This window comes from Arvicanthis niloticus, chromosome 1, assembly GCF_011762505.2.
Source record: "Arvicanthis niloticus isolate mArvNil1 chromosome 1, mArvNil1.pat.X, whole genome shotgun sequence".
NCBI classification, from domain to species: domain Eukaryota; kingdom Metazoa; phylum Chordata; class Mammalia; order Rodentia; family Muridae; genus Arvicanthis; species Arvicanthis niloticus.
This window is the reverse complement of record NC_047658.1, coordinates 62,863,081-62,886,535: the sequence shown is the minus strand read 5'-3', so window position 1 is coordinate 62,886,535 and position 23,455 is coordinate 62,863,081. Positions and strand designations below refer to the sequence as shown.

Below are 23,455 nucleotides of genomic sequence, written 5' to 3'. Positions count from 1 at the left end.
GAGTTTATTGGGGGTCAAAGAAGTAACTAGACAACCAAGGCCAGAAGCCTTTATACAGATCTGGAGGCTGAGAAAACACTGCATAGGGTGGGGTGGACAAAGAGCATTCCAGGTGAGGACAAAGACCATCAGAACACACTACGCAGAGGAAGACACAACTGTGTTGGAAGGACAAGCAGATGCTTGTGTGGAAAATAGCTGCATGAGTAGGAGTGTCAGGAGAGAAGGTCACAGCTGGATTGTGGAGTTTGAATGTTATATACAAATCCATGGCCCTTCTATATAAATAGGAGAGAGAGAACGGGGGATTTTATGAACAGAGAATGGCTACTGAGTTATTTTAGACATTATTTTGTGTAGTAGAATGGAATATGATTTATTATTTGAAAGTGCAATAACATAAATTAATTTCAAATACATTAAATGGGACAAGTACAGTACATGAGACCAGAATAGCAGCTGCCTATAGGATTTTGTCACAGGGATCACAAAAGAAATTTTATGTCAGAAGAAGAGTTTTGTGTCCTCATTGGGTATGCAGATTATATTGTTATTACTAAGCTACTTCATAAAAAAGAATTCTTTTAGATCACAGTATTAGAGGCCCAAGGTCTGGAGAACTCATTTGATCATGGTCATTAAAAAATTGTTTTATTGTATTGTATGTGTATGTGTGAGATGTGTCTGTGTGCACATGTCTTGTTGTGTGTTCTTGTGCACACATGCATACCTCCAGAAGATGGAGGGCATCAGATCCCTCAGGGCTAAAGGTGTTTGCCAGATGCCCATCTTGTTAGGCAGGATGCTAACTCCAGTCCTTACTTTATGACTGAACAGTAAGTGCTCTTAACTGATGAGTCATCTCTCTGCCCCAGATGATAGCCTTCTCCTTGTCAGAATCCCAAAGTGTTGCAGAACAGGGCACTGTATGGCTAGAGACAAGGAAGATTAAGGTTATATATACATGACATATATATAAGATTATACATATATAACATATATAATGTATACATACATATAGGTACATGATACCTCTGTCTCTGTCTCTGTCTCTGTCTCTGTCTCTGTCTCTGTCTCTGTCTCTGTCTCTGTCTCTCTCTCTCTCTCTCTCTCTCTCTGTGTGTGTGTGTGTGTGTGTGTGTGTGTGTGTGTGTGTGTGTGTGTGGTTTCTGGTCCTTCTCCCTTTTCTTATAAAGCTACCAGGATTCAATCATGAGGCTCCACCCTAATGACCTTCCCTAATCCTAATCACTTCCTATGTCCCACCCCTGCCTCTAAACACCATAGTCAGGCCATTTCCAGCCTCCCAATAGGGATTGCATTTCAACATACAAAGCCATGGAGGGCTCTCTAGCCATAGCCAAAAGTCAAATCTGTGCGCTTAAGATCAATCATGCTGATCTTTATAACTTATACATAAAAACAACAACAACAAACAACCCAGCTTCTCATCAGTATAAACTGGGATGACAGGAAAAAAAGAGGGTGCAAGTAAACCTGCCCTCACTTTTTCATTCTCTTCTAACTCCATGGAGTGAGTAGCTCTTCTGCTTCAGACTCACGCAGATGAGTCCAAGAGAGAGAGGGGAAGGCTTTGATCTCTCAATAATGGTTCTGCTTCTGGCTGGAAACGAGGGACTTAATACAAGTCCTTCTTCATGGAATCCTCTTTCCGCTCAGGCTTTATGCAAATTCTTGGAGACACTAGACTCCAGGTGCGTTGAAGTGGAGTGGCTTCTGTCAAAACAAAGCACAAATCTGCTGGGCGATCACCGAGGCTTGCAGCAGAATGTAAGAAACACCCAGTGCTGAGGTAAGGCCTGGCCACAGAAGCAGCCCAACAGCTCAATATCCGGCGCACCAGACGGAAATGCTTAAAGACCTCCATCCTATTATACGAGGTTGAATTCATTCAATTAAACAGCTTAAGCAGCCCGATCAGCCACTGGAACACATCTCTGCAGAGTACTAAAACAATGGCTCTCGGGACATTTGAGGTTTATTTTCTCTTGTGGGAGGCCAGCTGGAGTTGCGGGCACACAGCCTCACTGGGGAGGGCGGGCACTGCATAATTGTATTAAGCCTGCCTGTTCTTTGAGAAGAATGCTTCCTGACTACATCAAGGGAGGAAATGAGTTAAAAGCGGGGCACTTTAAAGTCTTACGACACTACACTTACCGTTTAAGTCCTCTCCCCTAACCCTTAAAAACACTTCTGAGGAGAGAATCTGAGTGTCAATGGCTGTCGATGGCTAATTTTGCTGTACTGTCATTGATCTTCCTTCATGATTATTAAACTGTCGTTCATGGAGTAAGCTTAACATTTAAAACAGAAAATGTGCATTCTGATGAATTTCTATAAAACTGAACCCCCCCAAAAAATCACAATTCCATTGCACTTTCTAAGATTCCTATCCTACTCTTAAAACTCACACTAAATTCCAAACTCTTTCAAAAGCCTCCCACATCCTCCTACTCCCAAGCTGTTGAATCCCTCCCCACCCCACCCCATCCCACCCACCCCCCCCCACCCCCCCCCACCGCCCCGTACTTCTCTATTTCACCTTTATCTCTTCTGTAGCTCTACTTTATTCTCTCACGAATTCACTCACCAAGCACGGATCAAGCGCTTACCTTCTATTTGAAGCCGCTGTGCATAGTTGTTTACCCTTTTAATAAAAGGCAGTTTCACGTAGTCATTTCTCTACTCCCTGGAGAAACCTAGCCTCACAGAGCCTGGCAGCTCCCCAAGGGCCTGATAGCTGGAAGCGACAGTATTTAGCTTCAGCCTCAAATCCTCTATTTCCAGATCATCGCTACCCTTCAATTCTGACTTCTACTTAACTATTTCTAGCACCTATTTCTGCTGGGACCTGTGATGCTCCTGGCCCCACCTTAAGCACCCGAATTCACACACCACTCAGTATTAGTCCTAAGGAGATAGAATTACTTCAATTGTCCATTTGTTGTGTCACTTGCTCTTTAGGCTGACATTTACTGCAGACCTATTACATCCTAAATATACCATGCACAGCGCAAAGACAAATGACATACACAGCTTCCCATCCTCGGGACAGTGATCTATAGACACACAAGCAGAGAGAGAGTTCACTATGTCTGCAAAATTTCTAGAGGACTTTGTAAAAGGAGGGTGAGGGGAAACAGAAGGAGGAGGGAGAGGAGCTTTTAAATGTATTAAATTGTGCTTTTAAAATGGAAAGATAATGCAAGTTAAGATAAAGGGTGTTTCCCTTATAGCATTATCATGACCAATGGCATGAAAGTATAAAATTACAGCATAGTAACACAATCCTGCAGGTATAGAACAAAGTTAGAATGACATTCTCTAATTTCAACAATTTATTTTAGATACAATAACCAAGATAGTATGATATTGGGTGAATGAAATGGATCAAGGTAGCAGAATAAAGTTCATAAAGACTGTGTGTGTGTGTGTGTGTGTGTGTGTGTGTGTGCGTGTGTGTGCATGTGTGTGTGTGTGTGAGAGAGAGAGAGAGAGAGAGAGAGAGAGATACAGAGAGAGAGAGAGTCAGAGAGAGATACAGAGAGAGAGATACAGAGAGAGAGAGACAGAGAGAAAGAGAGATACAGAGAGAGAGAGAAAGTTGAATATGAAAGTGTCCTGATCTCCAGCGGGTGCTGCTGTCTTGCAACACTGTGGACCCCTGGGAGGTGGCCCTATGGAAGAAGCAGGTCACTGAAGGTGGGCTTCCAGGTTGTATAGCCCAAGCTCACTTCTTGTTCACTCTCTTATTTCTGTCTGTCACAGAAATGTGGCCACTGCTCTCCTCTTCTTTCTGTCATGCCTTCCCCTACCATGGTGAACTGTGTGCCCGTGAAACTGTAAACCAACATGAACCCTTCTCCTGTAAATAGCTTTTATCAGGTAATTTTTTAACAGTAACAACAACAACAACAACAACAAAAGGAAACAAGACACATACTTCACTAGTCTTTTACAAAGAAACTAAGAAAACACAGTGGAGCAAAGATGGTCTATTTAGTAAGTGGCACTAGAGTAACTAAGCATTGACACACAGAAAATGAACCAAGACCTAAGCCTTTTACTCTAAAATATTAACTCACAGTAGATCAAACACTTTAATTAATGTAAAACGCAAAAGATTTACAGGAAGCAGGACTTAACATAAGGTATGGCTATTGTGGTAGTTTGAATAGGAATGGTCCCCCCAGACTCATATGTTTGAATGCTTGGCCTATAGAGAATGGCACTATTAGGAGGTATGGCCTTGTTGGAGTGGGTATGGCCTGGTTGGAGGCAGTATGTCACTATGGAGGTTGGCTTAGGGGTCTTATATATTCAAGATACACACAGTGTCATTACAGTCTCTTGTTGCCTGTAAATCAAAATGAAGAACTCTCAGCTCCTTCTCCAGCACCCCAACCTGATGCTATGCTCTGTTTATATAGAAAAAGTAACACACACACACACACTTGTATTTAGCAGTTTTCTTGCTGGCCCCTGTCAGAAAGCACTCCAGATCTACTAGCAGCCTTTCACTTTTAGGTGAAGCCAACATCTTCCTCCGTGTTACATTGTTAAGCTGCAGATCCCACTAGCTCCTCTTGGGTAAACAGAAGACAAGCAAGGTCAGGTTCCAGGGAAGAAGCTCTAGACCAGAAGACTTAGGAACCAGGGCTCTAATTCACACTCTAAGCATCTAGAGTATAATATTGACAACAGTCAATAAACAACATAAAATGGATAGACAGCCTTTCCCTTCTCTTTCAGCCTTAAGCATGTTTTATATAAATGCAAGATTATCATGCCTTTTGTGAAGTCTGATGTCCTGCCTTATCACATGGCGGTTGGATGTTTTGTTCTCCCTAACTGCCTCATGTTCTCCTTGCCTGTGCTAGGAGCTTGGCCACAAATGTTTGCCCTTCCAACTTTGGAGAGTTTCGTTTTGCTTAGATAGAGCCAGAAACCACCCCTCTGCTTTGGGAATCTTGAATGTGCTGAGAATACTAGGCTACTATTCTCACCCGGCCTCCAGAGAAAAAGGAGCAAGTATTTTTCAGAAAACAAAAAGAAGTTAGGAATGGAGACCTTCTTTTTTACAACAATGCTGTCGATCTGAAAAAGAACATTTTAAGAATAAATGTAACATTAGGAAGAACACCCTATGCCACCAGGAAATCCAGGAAACATGCAGCCTCACTTGCCTCTGCCTTCTAACAAAGATCCCTTACCAATCCTGATAACTCTGGGCTCAGCCCAGTGTCCGTAAGACAGCAAAGCTGGGCTTCCCTTAGACTTTGCCACTTACTCACTGCGATAGAGACAAATCATTTCTTTATTCTAAGCATCTACAAGGTTATGTATAAAACATGGGGATTGTCAGGAAATTACCAAGAAAGACAGAAAGTTGTACCCATACTCTTTTACTATTATACTAAAAATAAGCCACTGAGGCTGTCTGCAGAAATAGGATTTAATTTGTCTTACATTTGTTGTTAGTGAAAGTCTCCAACTTAGTGAAATTATTCCATATCTGATAGCTTGGTTCAGTACTTATGTAAGTTGTTTCTTCCCAAGGGAGCAATAACCACAAGAATATATAGCTGTTATCTATGTAGCCCAGTAAACTTTTAGTAGCATCATCTATGTGTGTATATGGTTGTCTATATGTATATACAGTCAGTATATATGTGTGTGTAAGTGCATACATATATAAACATACACATATACTGGCTACTTTTCACAGAGAGTCAAGAGAATAACCTCTTACCTGAGATCTCTCTCTCTCTCTCTCTCTCTCTCTCTCTCTCTCTCTCTCTCTCACACACACACACCAGTTATATGTATGTATTACTAAATGCTTTTTGAACAAATCCTAACTGTTAAACGATTGTGTTACTACTTAACATCTAGGATAGGATCTCTTACATGTAGGCTTATATTTCCTTATGAATAGTAATTTTTTGCCTTCTTGAAAATCATACTTCGGTGCTGGAGAGATGGCTCAGTGGTGAAGAGCACTGACTGCTCTTCTAGAGGTCCTGAGTTCAATTCCCAGCAACCACATGGTGGCTCTCAACCATCTGTAATGGGATCCGATGCCCCCTTCTGGTGTGTCTGAGGACAGTGATAGTGTACTCATATAAAACAAATAAATAGATCTTTTTTTAAAAAAGAAAATCATACTTCAACAGTTCATCCTTTTTTGTGTCTGTGTGACACTGGAAGAAAACCAACCCACACACCCATTGGGAGAATTCAGGATCTCCAGGAATGAATGTTTTGAATGTCCTGAGGAGTCATTTATATAGAGATTCCTTCACCATTTTGGCCAACTTAATCACAGCCAAACTTTGTGAGAACTCTCCAAGGTTTCCTACAGGAAATTATGTACTTTCTGATCTGTCTACACTTCCTTCATCAACGTGCAACACTCATCACATAGCAAGGTGTCATCTCTTCTCCCTGCATTTCAACACACATCACTCGCAGCTAGTACAGAGGGCTCAACATATACTCCAAGAAATTAAGTTTTCACTATTCCCAGGAACTAAAATTTAGCTATTTTCCTAAGGATCAAGTTTATTTAGTGAATTTCACTTAAGAGCCCTGGAAAGGACAGACTTGTCACAGCCAGAGAGATCCATATTCTATCCCATCGCTGCTATTTAGTGGCTAATTAACATTGTAACCTTGAACCAGAGAGGAAAGCACACAAGCCTCTGTTTCCTCCTCCATCATATGCAAATAACCCTTGTAGGCCCATTATAAGGATTAAAGTTTAGAAAGTGTGCATAGGCTATTAACGGAGGGCCTAGTCCAACGCCACCTCCACTGGCAATGTCTTTCCTCCCCCCAACCCCCACAAGAACTTGGAGAGCTTTGAGCCTTGGCTATGCTGCTGTTTCACCCCACCCCCACTACAGCCGCAGTGATCAAGGGATGGGAAAATAACTCTGTCCAAGCAGGTGTCACTGTTCTAAACCTACAGTCTCATTTCCTGATCGTGTCTTAATCTGCTCGTCGGTGGTGAGAGTTGATTTCTTGCACATTCTTATATCAGTGGGAATTTCTGCCCTTGGCTGACAGGCATTATGGGTTGGCTTTGACATACAGCCCTACAGGGCCTGAACAGCGCCTATTCTTTCCTGGTCCTGAAAGGGAGCTTTGTGCCAAGGATTCATTAAACTGCACCGCACAGCCCCTTCATAAATGGGGCTCAATAATGAACAGTCGATTTAACTGGAAAAGCTGCTGGGGCTGTTAAATTAAAGGAAAATAAAGTGCACTTTAGGCTCAGTCTGCCAGAAAAAAAAAAAATGGTGACCTAAAAGGAAAATCTTCATTTTTATTGAATTGCAGATTTTTTTTAAAAAAAAGAAAAAAAAAAGTCTAAAATGTCCAGGAAGCTTCCTTGTGACAAGCAGCGAGACACAGAAGAGTGCGGCTTAAGATGGTGCTTGCTTTTGTTCATCCCAGAGAGAGTCTTAGGCTCCTACAGGATTCAGGGGAATGATCTAATTTTGAGGCTGTGAAGGAACTCTGCAATACCCCGCAAAGAAAATGTTTGCTCATATAAATATACATATACATACATATATATATATACATATACATATATATATATACATATATATATTCATATTCTTAACTGTACTTGATTTCAGACTTTTGCTCTGAAATCTAACTCTGTCCCTGCTTCTTGGATTTCAGATTTTTTAGAAACAAAGAATCTGCTCTTCAACTTTTCAACTTATTCAGGACCTTGTAACGGAAGCATGGAAAGGTAGAAATTATACTAAGAGATGGTAAAATCATGATTTCAAATAACAATCTTGTGGAAGGAGCAGAATTTACTGGGTTTTGGTAGCTAAAATAGCCCTGTAATGATTCTTGGGTTTTCTCTGGGAAGGACCATGAGCTGAGAGTTCCGTTTCACACACATCTGTATCCTTTGTGTATTTTCAAATCATCAGATGGATTTCCATTCTGAATATGCTATAGATTTTACTGTTTCATTGAGGTCCTTTACTGATTGCCTTCTTTAAGTCTCATCATAGGGAATGTAAACAAAAATCTGAGGGACAGCATGAAAAATAAATAAATCCCACTTCCCATTGGTCATTGCAATCCAAACATGAATTTTTCAGTTGCAAATCTGTACAGAAAAGTCCAAACCTTGCTTTCAACAAATTTTAGGTTTTCTTTAGAGGAACAACTTGATTTATTTATTTATTTTCACTTTCAGCCCTTAATCTAACTTTTAACATGCTGTACCAGGTAAATCAAATTCACCTCAAATATATTGTGAAGTTGAACAAAATCAATTTGCACAAATCCTGTTTTTATTTTTCAGAGTCACTACAATGACTCACCCACTGCATTGGTTCCCCCATTCTTTACCACTAATGAGTCACAGCTGACCAGTATAAATCATGAGCTCCCCATACCATGAAATCCTGGGTTCATAATAAAATGGCTCAGCTTCTGGGAGAACTTGTCCAGTGTCAGCCTTGATGGTTGTCAAAATCCTGCTCTACATCAGAGCAATGCATAATGTTATATTCACCTTCCATTGAACATTGCCAGCCCAGAATAGTTATACCATCCTGTGTGGCTTCTGCATACCTGATTATAGTGTGGCATTTAGCTTCAGGAGTTTATATACATTATAAAATATATACATGACTGAACCAAGCTCTGAGATATTCACCAGCCACTTCATGGCTTCTCCCTTCATAAATAATCATTAGCCTGTTCAGAAAACTGTTAGCTTTATACAATGCAACATAAGAGATATTTCCAGATCTGCACTAAGTAGACCACAGTCTGGTTAGTGAAAGACCAAAAATTAAGGAATGGCAATATATTCAAGCCTATGTGGAAGAAAATGACTAGGAGGGTGATGATGGTTAAAATTAAGCCACATAGTGCTGGAGAGATAGCTAAACAGTTAAGAGCACTGGTTGCTCTTACAAAGGACCCTAGTTCAATTCCTAGCACCCACATGACAACTCACAGCTGTCTGTAACTCCAGTTCAGAGGATCTGATACCCTCAAACAACAAACATATGTGCATACAAAATACCAGTGCACTAGAAAGTAAATATATTTTTTTTTAAACTTGAATAAAATGAAAAAAAAAATCATAGGAGAAGGATGCTGCCTATGGGTGAGTACCTTTCTCCTACTAATTTGTAATTTTACTGAGGGAAAGTGGGGAAGATGCACCTCAATGTCTGGCAACGTATGCCAGACAGTTAATAGATTTTTGAAGTAAACATGAAGGAAGCAGAAAGGCAAACAAAGAGAGGAAAGGGAGATGTGGGACTAGGAAGTAATGACTTAAACCCAGGAGAATTCAGGAATGGCATGATGGCTTTCTTCAAGTAATCAAAAGACTTAGGAAAAGATTAGATACTGGGATAGACTTATTCATTCAGAAGTCAAATACTTTAACTGGGAGTCACAAACAAAAACCCAGAAGGAGAGGAATCTTTCAACATCATGAGGAAATCACTCAGAGCTATCTAAAGAGAAGATGGGCCATCTCAAAGACAGTGATTTTCTTCCAATTGAAAGTGACCTGCCATTCGTTAGGAAGCCACATCCCAGATATTTCTGTAGAAATGACATAAGCATCAGAGGACAAATCAATGTTATTTCTTCCCTGTCTGACATGGGAGACACATTTTTCAGGGGCACAGCATTGTCTCTGCTCACTCCTGTTCATTGCATTCTCATATGGATGCAATCCTGATATTGACAAGGGTAAAGGAAGAGTCTACAGGAGGTTCTATATACTGTTCTAGGTCACACACGCACAGTGTAAGTAACATGTGCTCTCTCTGAGGTTTCAGTTCCAGCAAAGATGGAATAAACAACCTCCAACCTGTTTCTCTCACTATTAAAGCACAGGAATCCATCAAGGCGAGAAAGACTACATAGCAGCAGGTGAGATAAGAAGAATCTATGTTTAATAAAAGGGAGAATGACTATTAAAAACCAGTATGGAGTGCAATAGACCTTGGGAACATTGTATTTGGTCTACAAAATGTTTCATGTCCTTGGACCAATGTCTTTCCACCTCTCCTCATACACCTACCAGCTCCAGTCTGGATCCAGGATCAGCATGCCATCTGAATTTTCCCAAGTCATTAAATCATGGCCCCATTTCTTCCTTCTCTCTCTTTGTTTTTTCTCTCTGCTCCCCTTACTTTTGGAAGCCAGCAGTGACAAGGAAGGCACCAGAAAGTTGTGCATGCCGTGACTTGAGGACCATCTCATAGGGAGCGTATGGGAAGCCCACTTCCTTTCTTGTCCTCCTAGTCTTTAGCACATATATTATTATCAGAGCAAGAGTTAAAGAGTGATAGAGATAATGCAGATAATCTCCTAGATATTGTTGGTGGGAATATAAATTAGTGAAGCCATCATAGAAAACAAATGAGGTTTTTTTTTTTTTTTTTTTTTTTTTTCAGAAAGTAAAATAGAGCCACATAAGCCTGTGATTTCACAGCTGGATATATATCCAAAAGATACACACTCATGTCTACTATAGTAGCATTCTGGAATCAACCCAAAGAGCCACTAATGGGTGGATAAATAAAGAAAATGTGTAATACTTCTCAGGTTTTTTTTTTTTTTAAATTATGTCATTTGAGAGAATACAAATCTACCTGAAAAATATTTATTCTAAGAGAAGAAAGCCAGGCACACACACATACACACATAAAAACACCAAATATTGACATATTTTTTCTAAGAAATCTACATTAAATACTTTAAAACACAGAATGAAATATTGATTACCAAGGTTTGTGAACGTATGTGGAGAGGTGGAAAGACATTGGTCCAAGGACATAAAACATTTTGTAGACCAAATACAATGTTCCCAAGGTCTATTGGACTCCATACTGGTTTTTAATAGTCATTTTCCCTTTTATTAAACATAGATTCTTCTCCTATATAATATCATTTGAATAGTTTTCTCCCCTTCTACTTCTTCCACTTTCTCTTTACCCCATCTCCCATCCAGATCTACTTTCTTTCTGTTTCTTATTAGAAAAGAACAGGCTTCTAGGAAACAAAAACAAAATATAACAGGATAAAATGAAAGATAAAATGAAAACTGTCATATTGAAGTTGAACAAGCCAACGGGAAAATAAGAGTGCCAAGAGAATCAGTGACCCACATGTTTACACACTCAGGAGTCCCATAAATGTTTTAGACTGAAAGATATAATACATATGCAGAGGACCTGGAGCAGATTCCTATAGGCCCTATGCATGCTGCTTCAGTCTCTGAGTTTCTATGAGCTTTGTTCAGTTGTTCCCCTGGTATCCTCTGCCCCCTCTGTCTCCCTACACCTTCTATCTCCCTGTCCACAGAGTTCCCTGATCTCTGAGGGGAGGAATTTGATGGAGATATCTCATGTCGAGCTGTGTATTATAAGCATTATCTATCTATCTATCTATCTATCTATCTATCTATCTATCTATCTATCTATCTCTATTCTTTTTCTCTCTGCATAATGTCTTGATGTAGGCAACATAAAAAGCCTCTCTGATGATGCTAAATAAAGCGCTGATCTATGAGTATTGCAGAATATCATTAGGAGTCATTTTATTGTTATTTTCTTTAGACCAGTAGTATTTGGCTTTACCCCAGGGTTCTTGACTATCCAGATACTAGGTCTTGGTCACCAAGCACTGTCATGTATGGGTACCATCTCCCGGAATGAGCTTTAAGTCAGTTGGTTACTCCCAGAGTGTTTTTTTTTTTTTTCCATCATTGCCTTAGTATATTTTACAGGTAAGATAGATCAAAAGATTTGGGTTTGGGTATGGGTTTGTATTTCTTTTTCTTTTTTCTTTTCTTTTCTTTTCTTTTTTTTTTTTTTTTTTTTTTTTTTTTTGGTAGGATGGAGTACCTTGTCTATGTCACAGACACTAGAACATCTAGAACATGGGGCACATGGTGACTATGTTGTTATGTCTTAAACTTTTCTTACAGGGTAACTTTCATTCACACCACAGAAAAAGTTCTAAGATGATACAGATGCAAATTAGCTGGATTTAATCCTTTCATGATGCATAAATCTGCAAAATATCACATTAGAGCATTAATTCCTAATATAGACTTTAAATGATAGGTGATACAAGTCAATGTAAGTTAATCAATTGTCAGATAACACCACTCTATTGGAGTATTGCTGATACTGTGAAAAGCTTGTGTCTGGGCAGAGGGTCTGAGGTCTTAAAGTAGTCTGAGGTCTTAAAATAGCTTCTGCTCAATTGTGCTGGGAACCAAACAAACAAACAAACAAACAAACAAAAACAAAACTCTTCTCTAAAAGTTAAAGTAATACATGATGAGTTTTTTTGTGTGTGCTTGGCTTGCTTCTCCTAGAATAAACATCTTCCAGGTAGATTCACATTGTCTCAAATATGAAGCTTTCTTTAAAAAAAAAAAAACTGAAAGTATTTTGAAAGTTTGTTAAAAGCATATGAAAAATTCAGAATCCATGTACTAAGAAAAGTTAGTTTTACACCATAATATAAAACAGATTCCATGTATAAGGATAAATATACATGCATATATGTATATATAATATATGTACATGTAATACATATGTATGTGTACATATAATTTCTTAAAACTGTTTTTGATATACAACTGAAACTCAAGTTTCTCACCTGATTAGCCACTTAGATGGCTATACTAAATAAGTAGCACATGAAAGGAGAGACATGGAGTAACCTCTGATTAGCTATGTGGCTATACATTTTGCTTGACCAAGGAAGTATCCATGCATCTCAATTTCATCTTTATTTACCAACTGCTCTGTGTGCCTCCTCTGCTTGTCAAGGGAACTGAGCTCATAGACCTCCTGAAAAAGTTCAAGGAATGGGCATCTAAAGAACCCAAACATGGTCTTCCTTTCTTCATCCAGACGGAGATTAGGTGGCCAAGGAAACCAGACAAGGGGTCCTAGTGTAGCTTAAAGTAGCATACCCAAAACTCTGTTCTCATTTATACATTTGAGTCAATATGGATAGTTCTGTCAACAACTTCATACAAAATCTCAAGGCATAGACAAAATGCTGATACATTACTTATACAATGTAAGAGGAGCACCCTCAAGCTCAGTAATCAATAACATCTGGACCCTCGTCAGTACAGTCTTTGCTCTCAAGTTTCTGTCAGCATTCTAGTTTTTTAAGATCTCACCAAAGTTGACCATTAAGTTATGCCATAGCATCCTAGGTTTTCCTGGGCCTTTCCAAATTCTTTCCATGAGATAATTCCAAAGACCTCTAAATCCATTATTTAGCTGTACTCACAGAAATGACCCACTTCTCAGCACCAATTTTTCTGTTAGCTTTCCATGTTGTAACAAAATACTCTGGGTAAGCAACTTATAAGGAGAAATATGCATTTTTGTCTCACAGTTTCCGTGGTTTTGCTGCAGACTATTGTGCTCTGTAAGACACAGTATACAATATTACAGAATATGTAGCCAAAAAAGAATGCTTAGCTTAGTATGGCAAGAAACAAAAGAGGCGGAGAAAGAGCCAGAGCCTCAACATCCCTTCAAAGTAATGTCCTTGGGAACTTGATTTTCTTCCATTAGATCATAATTTCCAAACGTTCCATCACATCCTGTTGGAAGAACAAAGCCTTTAACAAAGGTATCTCTGATGTGTTCAACTCCAAATTATGGTTAAAAAAAAAAAAAAAAGGTTGTGAGAAACCACCAAGAAAAACTATATGAGAAGAGAAAGGGATTCAGAAGTTACCACTGGGCATGGCTGCTGAATTTAAACTGTGATGTTGAAAAGAATTGGGGTGGGGGGAGGAGGAGGAATGGAAAGAGCTAGATGTGTGAGGAACATGTTTGGGAAACATATAGGTACCAAACCTTGGTGGAGAAGGAGCAAGTAGCCCATAGTGTTCCTAGCATCAGCACCAGGTAGAATGTGCCTCTCTGACCTGGGAGCAGTAATTTTGTGTTCATTTCTGCTTTTCTCTGTCCTCCTCCTTATGACAATCTCTTCTGTATCACTGGTGCACAGTCCTGAGGTCACCCTGTCTATATCTTCAATGAAGCAGTGGCCTCTCCAGCTTCCCATGCAGCCTCCTCTCACTCCATCTCTGTCTCCAGACACCTTCAATGGTTACAGGGATGAATCATTATTTGCCGTCTCAATGCTTTACATCTCTGGCTTTCTAACATATAACAGAGGGTTAAAGGATGAAAACCTAGACAAAATGGCCCAAATAAATTATTTGAGAGTCTGAGTAAAGTTTATCATTTAACATTTTACTTGCAACTGTTGGCCCAGGACTACAGGTGTGTAGGGAATGTATGCACATGTATGTACACATACATAGATGCAGGAGTATACATGATGAGGATAGGAGACTCCTTCAGGTGATGATAACAAATCACAAGACTCAAAATCTCAAGAACGTATACAAGAATGTCAAAGTAGATGTGTGTGCCCACATTTTCACACCCTTTGAAGATGAAAACACTCCCAATCCTATTCCATCATCTTTCCCATTGTACCACCTTGGACTTGTCTCAGCAGAGTTGTCTGTCTCTCTAATTTCAAACTGTCTGAGATCCAGTGTGAACCATCTCTCCTGACAACAAAGCCAGAGTTTAACCTGAAAAGGTGTCATGTGTTTCCTAAATCCTGGTTTTCAAGTGCTCCCCGACTTCCTAGTCCTAATAAGAAGCTAGCCACAGAAGTGATCTGTCAAAAGCAAAAATTAGAAATCTCTCTCTCTCTCTCTCTCTCTCTCTCTCTCTCTCTGTATGTGTGTGTGTCTCCCATCCTCCCTCCCTCTCTCTCCACTCCTTTATGTTCACAGCCCTAGGATCCTAGGATTGAATGGCTCCTTAAGTCTTTCCCCAAACAAACCCTGTATGCTCCAAGTCCTGATAGTACAGATCTACCCACCCCCTATTTCCAATATCTCTAACTATTTTTATTCTATGTAAATGTTCAAGTCAGAGAATAAGGATACATCATTTAATTAACTTTCAGACATTGGAAAGGCAAAATGCTGGCCTTTTGTCTACATACATCCTGCCCTTGGTCCTTCCTGGCCTCATATCTCTTCTCTTTTTCTTTATTCAGGAGTGTCTCAAACCATATGCCTACATGAACCTGTGGTAGCTCTGCTGGGTGATGAACCAGACCTACCCTGCTTCCTCTATCCAGTCTAGTACATGTGGAGAAGCTGGCCCCATCTACTGTCCTAGGTGGCATACCTGGACAAGCATGGGGAAGACAAATTTGAAATCATGCAGGAATATTCATGGAGAACAAAGCTTGTGAAAACGTTGTCTACAAAGGTATTGTGGTTCTAAAGATGTTCAGTGCCCAGCCACCCTCTGATAATGGTCTATATCACTTTGGATTCCCATATGGCTCCTTCTATAATGACACATTGATTGAGCCAAAGAAGGCAAGTAAGGGCACAATTTTTTGCAAATGTGGAATGTTAGATTAATCACTTCTCTGTTGCTGAGATAAAACATGAAGACCAAGAAAATTTATTTAATTGAGTTTTAATATGAGAACAATTCTCACTTGGTAAACAAAACCAGTTTTCTTTTGAACATGGAAAATTAGAATAACACTAAAGATGAGAAAGTAGAAGGACTGGCTGCCAACTTTAAATTTTATAGTAGAGAAGAGAAATAAGAGTTGTTCACTGATAGCTGGAAACAGGCATTTATGTGTCCAAATTTTATTCTTTTATTAATAAATCAAAGAAATTTTAATAGGAAGGGATACAGATTGTTATCTGGAGACCGGATCTTGAGAGGTTGAGGCTGGTTTCCCACTCACTATGCTGCTATGACTGACAATGAACTTCTGAGCCTCCTTTTTCTCCCTCCTGGGTACTAGGACTACAGACCAGGTAGTACTAGGACTACAGGCCTATACTACCATGGACTGCTGAGAATTAAGCCTCACAGAGATCCACCTGCTTCTGAGTCCTAAGTGCTTAGAATAAAGGTGTGCATAACACTCCTAGCTAGCAACATTTTTTTTTTGAATTTAAATAAGTGAAGTCATAATCAAGAAGGCAGAAGACAAAGAAACTATGCAGAGGGCCAAAAGTCTTTGCATATTAATCCTGCAACTAACATTTTAGATACAGTAGTGTTAGCATAATGTTCATTATTGTGCATTGTGTAAAGATTATCGTTGTATTATTCAAAGGCTTGCTGGTGACCAGCCTGGCATTTAGGTAGACTGAGGCAGGCAGCAATGGGTGGCATTGGTGGCTGTGGGGGTAAAAACTGCAATTGCAGGGACAAAAATAGCATGCTTTTGGTAAATTTTCTTTCTTTAACTCTTTACTACTCTATGGCCAAAAGCCACTGGCTTCTGGTAATTTGACTCCAGACTGTTAGCAACAGGGGATTAAGAAAAAAAGTTAGTTGCTTGGGCTGTTTTCTCTTTGAACCTCTGTTCCCTCAAGAGGCTCAGGGTTCTTTAAATCTTTGTGAGCCATAGAGAAAGAAAAAGAAAAGAAGGAGAGACACATACAGGATGAAGCTGAAGAAAGCTGAGCCAGCATTTTATTGTAGTTCTTAGTATAAAAACTAATTATCCCAGGATAATTAGTCACATGGTTCTCCAAGCATCTCTACGTAGCAAGTTCAAGGCAACAATTCATGTTATAAATCGTCAAGACTTAAGGAATAACAGCAGAATTGTTTACATGGCTTTCCATTAAGACTAGTATCTCACTAAACATTCATTATCTATCTTTTAGACCCATAAGTTCATTAAAAGTTTAAAGCAATAATTTTTATGTCACAAGTTAACACTATTTTGTCAAGGGACAAATCGTCTACATTGTGTCTTACTAGTTTTGAAGTTTTGTATAGATAAACTAGTCAATATTTTATTTTCTGTCCTTGCACCTATAATAAATTGTCCATTCCCAGTGTATGACCTTTAGGTACCAGATAATGGTCTCACACTTAACCTAGTAGGAATGTTTTACTTAATCATAAATTTGTTCCAAGCCTGCTTTCTTTTCCTTAGTGCAATAATCTTGTGGCACATGAAAGTTTAAAGAGTTCTAATTGCAGCTTTTATTCTATAGGGAACTTGAAATTATCAGTTTTGGAATTCTATAAAATCATTATCAGGAATTATGAAATCATGTTTGTCTACACAGCATTAGTATATGAAAGTACATCTTCATATTGATTCTGCAGGAAATCTGACCAATAGGGTAGACTGATGCCCAGGAATCCGTAGACTATGGTAATGGTAACAGGAAAGGCATATCAGCTGCAAGAGGCAATCCTGGAATAAAGTCTGTAAAGACTCTGCACCTCAGAATTCACCCATGGCCATACAAAACAGTGGGCCATCCTTTCCTAAATGGCTTCTGACAAATGTTGATTTCTCTGACCCATATCCAGTTGCAATCTGAACATGGCATTGTAAGGCTTATTCTAAGAATCTCCTGTTTCCCATTTATTCTCTGATTTGTCAGTAAAAGCTGACCAACCAGTGACTGAACAGGGGAGGGATTAGGGCTGGACTTCCATCTAGGGGAGGGGTAGAGAAATAAAGGGATTTACCATGAAGTGGAGGACCAAGAGCCACCATGAGAAGGTGCATGGAACATAGAGAATAGATCCATATTAAGATGCAAGTATCTTGGGGATATTGGCTGGGAAGTAGCTAGATTCCTTAATAGATTAAAACTGCTTGGTTGTCATGCTGTAAAGCTTGTTTAAATAAATCTAATAGTCTCAGTCTCAATTATTTGGGAGCTAGCTGTCTTAGAGGAAAAAAAAAAACTGACACTTTTAAATTTGCACTAACACAATAGATATTTGTTCCCATTGTTTTCCTGTCAGTTGACACATGAGGTTGGCTCATTATGGGGTGAGGCTTTTATCAAGATGACTCGTTCATGAGCCACCTTATCATCAATCCCATATTTATTCTTTCACTGCCTATAACAGTCAAACCTTCAAAACAGAAATGGCATCTCAAAGCCTCTGCCAAGTATACCAGTTAGGTTCTAAATAGAGAAGGCTCTGTGATAGATGGGCTTTTGGTTTTGAATCCGCGAGTTTCTACTAAGCAAATAGAATGTAAAAGGTAGAAGGAAAATTAGCAGATGGCAGACATATAGAAGCAGCATATGGTAAAACATCCAGCAGGCATGACTGAGGACATCTTACTATAACCGTCTGGCTGGGGTTCCCGATAGATTCCTGGGAAGAGGCTCTCTATGAGTGACTTGCCACCTTCCCTTGCCACTAAAGGCATTTTGTTATTGTGGAATGACCAACCGTAACCTCTGTTGAAGATGGCTTGTTTTCTAGTTGTTCTGGAGAATGGAAGGCAGTGTTTTACTCTTGAGCTGTTTTGCTGTTCTCCTGTCTCCCTGACAAAAACTATGGGATCATTTTGTCCCAGTGCAGGCAGTTTTGGAGGGTACTTGAAATAAACACACTGGTGTCTTGGACAAGAGAGCCCTCTTTATTCTCAGGGCCCACATTCAAAAGTTTTCACGATTTTCCTACATTCACATAAAAAGTACTTTATGGACTAAGAATTCCCCAACTTTCTCTCTATTTTCTTCCCAATGTCTTTTGAAGAACAGGAGTTATTCATTGTTTTTTAATTTTTTTGTTTGTTTGTTTTCAAGACAGGGTTTCATTGTGTAGCTCTAGATGTCCTGAACCTATCTCTGTAGACCAGGCTGGCCTCTAATTCACAGAGATCCACATGCCTCTGCCTCACTGCAGGGATTAAAGGCATGTGCCATCACCACCCAGCCTAAAGTTGTTAATTTTTAATGAAGTCTAAACTGCCTGTGTGTTCTATCATATATCATGGTTTTGGTACTATATTTTTAAATTCATTCTCAGAATCTGTAAAGATGGCTCAGCAATTAAGAACATTGGCTACTTTTCTACAGGACCTGTGTTTGATTCTCAGCATTCACATGGTGACTCACAATAGTGGAGTTATAGACTATAACTATGACTCTACTTATAAGGAATCTGATGTCCGTTTCCGGCCTCTGAGGGCAGCAAGCATACAAGCAGTATACAGACATGTATGCAGGGAATATGCCCATATACATAACTTAAAAAACTCAGCAATTGCTGGGCGGTGGTGGCGCATGCCTTTAATCCCAGCACTTGGAGGCAGAGGCAGTCGGATTTCTGAGTTCGAGGCCAGCCTGGTCTACAGAGTGAGTTCCAGCACAGCCAGGGCTACACAGAGAAACCCTGTCTCAAAACAAAACAAAACAAAACCAAAACCCTAATCAATCAAAGATCATTTTTTCTTTCATTTTATCTTTTAGAAATTGTATAGTTATGGATATCATAGTATAGTCTATATATAGTATAGTCTACTATACAAGTTAAGTTAAATTTTGTGAAATATTTAGGGTCTATAAACAGATTAGTTTTGCATATCAAAACCCAGCTATCCTAACACCATTTATTGAAAATAAAATTCTTTTTTGAAATGAATTGAATTGAATTGAATTGAATTGAATTGAATTGAATTGAATTTCAATTCAAAACTGGTCTCCTGGAACCCATGGAAACATGATTCTTGGGTCTCCCACCTTATATAAAAATCCATAGATATACAAATCTTTCAGATAAAATAATATTTTAGAGAAAATATAGGGAGAAGTCTCCGTATGTCCAGTAAAGCTGCAGAGGGTTTGAGATTTTCTTTTAGTTGGTTGGTTTGGTTGGTTGGTTGTTTTCTGAGAAAAAAAAAAAGTTTTGAAACAGGTTCTTATTATGTAGCCATGGCTGGCTTAGAACTGTCTACATAGACCAGGATGGCCTTGAACTAGTAGATATCTGCTTGCGACCAGATTCCTGGGACCGAACACCACTACACTTAGCCTTTTCTGGACATTTTGGTGTTTGTACTTGTTCAAATCTTCACAAGTTCCGAAGCATGTAGTGTGTGTGGCCACTGTATATGTTTATTAACAACAGAATGAACTTCCCTACAGAACACAGTTAAAGGTCTTTTATGTCATTGAGATATTTTTGAAAATATCCAGTTTGGGAAGCAGATGGCTTAGTTGAACATTCAGGATTCGTAAGCTCCTTAAAGACCGCTCACTCACAAGTTGACTTGGGACTTTATGTGGATGGCTTACCATGTTATAGCCCAGGAAGGACTTGAACCTTATTAATGGGAAAGGAATATTATCTTCTTCTATTTTCATGCAAATAGTCCCAGCAGAATTAAAAGGAGGAACAGTGTAAGTGATGGCACTGATCTAATTATCTGCAGGCCAATATCACCTCATCCCTGAAAGGAGCCTATAGAATGGCCTGACAGAGACTCAGACACAGTCAGGAAACAACTGGGACCTTAGCAACAAGACAAAACCCTGCTCCCTCCCTGCATAGATGGCTGCTTTATAAGCATTCCTTTTAATTTTCTACTGGACTCCACTATCTCCTCTAAAGAACATTTTAGCTCATTTTAACAGAGGACCCACTGCCCTACCATCTCTAATGTGAACCATGGCTTCCCAGCATATCTTTCTTGTACACAGTTCAAGCTTTGGTTGTATGAAAGGCAGAGTGCAAAAAGAAGACATCAATAGCTCTAAACTCAGCATCTGATACAGTACCTCATAGACTCTCCTGCAGTCCTTGTGACCACTGAGTGAGGCTAGCATTAGAATCTCAGTGTTTCTGATGAAGCAAACAATATCTATACAGTCGTATGCATTAATTAAAGTATTAAAGTATAAGTAACTTTTTAATGATATGGAAAATGAAATTTAGCAACTGTACTGTCTAGAAGAGAACAAAGAGGGGTTAAGATTCCTTACAATCCCGAGTCTAAGAGTCTTTATGCTGTACCTTCTTAAGCTGTGACACATATCACCAAAAGAAAGCCATGGGCGTGCTGGCACACCTAAAGAGTAATTAATCCCAGGACTCTAAAGGTGGACACCAGAGCTGAGCTATCTCAACTACATAAGTGAGTTCAAGGCCAACCTAGGTAGCAAAAAACCTTGTCTCAAAAAATAAAAGCATATCAACAAATTGATGAAATTAAAGGTGTTCCTACGTGCAACATTCAGGGGTTCAGAGGAAGTGGGAGACAGAGTGTAGTAGAAATGAATGTGATCAAAATACACCATGAAATAATGTTATACAAAATTATCACAGAATAAGATTTTAAAGTGTTTTAAAGGGAACATTCAAGACGATTCAGCACTTCTATGGCTTGCCTCTCTTTGCTCTGGAGTTTCATTTCCCACGGTGTGGGACCCATTACACCTCTGGAACCACTACTTGACAGTTTGTTGCTAGCTTTAGACCTGCTTCAAATTCTTCTCTGCCTTATCCAACCTCCTATTGTCTAAGTGTCCTCACTGCTAAAGAGCCTCACTGCTGTGCCAGGCTCCAACCTTCACTCTCAGGTGAGTTCCTTGCTCACAGGCTCTCCCCAGCAAGTGCTCCATTCACTTCTCCACAGCCTGACTTCCCCCAGAATAGCCAGATGGCCTCGTGGGTAAAGACAGTTCCTACTAAGCCTGGCAACCAGAGCTTGATCCCCTGAACCTACAAAGTGGAAAGAGAGAACAAATTCCCTCAGGTTGTCCTCTAGCCTCTATACATGTGCTGTGCACACACATGTTTACACACAAACATGCACAAAAATAATAAACAAATGTAAATTCCCACACCCTCTGGCAGAGGCAGTGCTGGGTAGATTCATGCAGAGATCTAAATTAGAGTCTATTAGATGAGTTTGGGAAGTTATTTCAGCTCTGTTAACTCCTATTGTCTATCTTTATAAGGAAGATAATGCTATGTACCCTCTGAGGAAGATGGTGCATTATATGTGTGGGGAAATGGGTAGGTGCTCTCATTACTTTTTCCATCCCCAAACAATGGCTCAGAGTAATTCTTTTACTTGCACTTAATAAAAATATTATTCCAATTATCACTGAAGAGAAATTTACATTCATATTAAGTGATACTTATAGATACATAATAGTATTTAAAGAATGAATAAAGGACTACACTAATGAATGAATGATTAAGTGCATGTGTCTTTTTATTTTGTTAGACAGGTTCTTGTGTAGCCAGGCTAGACTAAAACATTCTATGTAGATAAGGATAACCAAGAACTTCTAACCTCACTACCTTCCCTTTTGAAGTGCTGGAATTACAGGTGTGCAGCGACATGCCTAGTTTATGCGGTGCTGGCGATTGTGCCTGGGCCTTTGTGCATACTAGGCAGACACTCTACTCACTGAGCTTCATCCCCAGACCAATTAAGTGACTGTGCCAAAATATCGGGTATACCTGGCGTAAAAGCAAACCAAGGAAACATGTATTACATGCATGTTGCTAAGGTCTAGAGGTATGCACAGTAAATATTATAGCATCCGTGTCCTCGCAGAACATTCAGTCTACAAACCACTCCTCTTCTTATGAATTTTGATATGCAACATACTAAGAAAATGGTGTGGGAAGTTTTAATTAGTTGATTCATTCTGCTGCCGCTTCTGTAGACACTCAACATGGATATGAATGAGGAGTCTCAATTAGTTAAACATACACACACGGGGAGTGGGGGGAGACTCATGACCACAGCTGTTTGGTGAAATGTCAAACGTTCCCCCAAAACAAACATTTTTTTAAAGCACCAGTCTTAAATGAATAAATAAATCTCAGAGAGATCATCCCTTACTCAACATGAGAATGAAGAGACCTCCAGTGATGCACTGTTGATAAAAAAAAAAAAGGATGCAGCTTACCAGGGTCAAACACCTGGACAAACAAAGTTCCAGGCTGCTTCACCTTTTTCCCGGAATCAGAGTCAGGGTAGAGTCAGACAAGCATCAACAATCATTCAGGCCTACTTACAGAATGACTAGAGAGCAGGAGCTATGATCATCTCACCTCTTGGAGCTGGAGGTATGAACATCTGACAGAGTGCTTTTTTATCTCTCATGCAGGAACGGTGCTCAGCAGGTGATGTCACACAGCAGGTGGAAGCAGAGCTCCCTCTTGACAGGGGGCAGGGGTGGAGGCAGGTGGGTAAGCCTGGAGACAGAAGGAAAAGGAAGAGGAGGCTGTGCTTCATAAACAGAAGGCACAACACTGAGGAGCTGGTAGTTTGATTTTCTTTCAGGATTTTATATGAGAAAACAATGGTGTGAAAAGAACGGACAGGGATGAATAATGACTGCCTGCCAAGATCCTTGCTAACCATGGCGATTATCTCCCAGCCAGATTCAACAGACAGCAGACTGATAAGAGACATGTCAGTTCTTCTCTTTATAATTCATTTGGAGCCTTCCTCCCGTCGCCCCCCTATTTGTATAGAATCCAATTCATTCAAGGTTCCAAGCTAGGAAGTGGTCTCTTCAATG

The 23,455-nt window shown here is 39.7% G+C and overlaps 1 long non-coding RNA gene across 1 annotated transcript; it reads right to left on the bottom strand.

Annotated features, from left to right (window-relative positions):
• On the bottom strand, positions 1–23,455 carry LOC143443659 (uncharacterized). The gene is made up of 3 exons (XR_013112816.1): positions 22,983–23,455; positions 1,508–1,737; positions 1–932 (listed from the first exon to the last, which is right to left on the bottom strand). It is a non-coding gene; the product is annotated as an uncharacterized LOC143443659 (long non-coding RNA).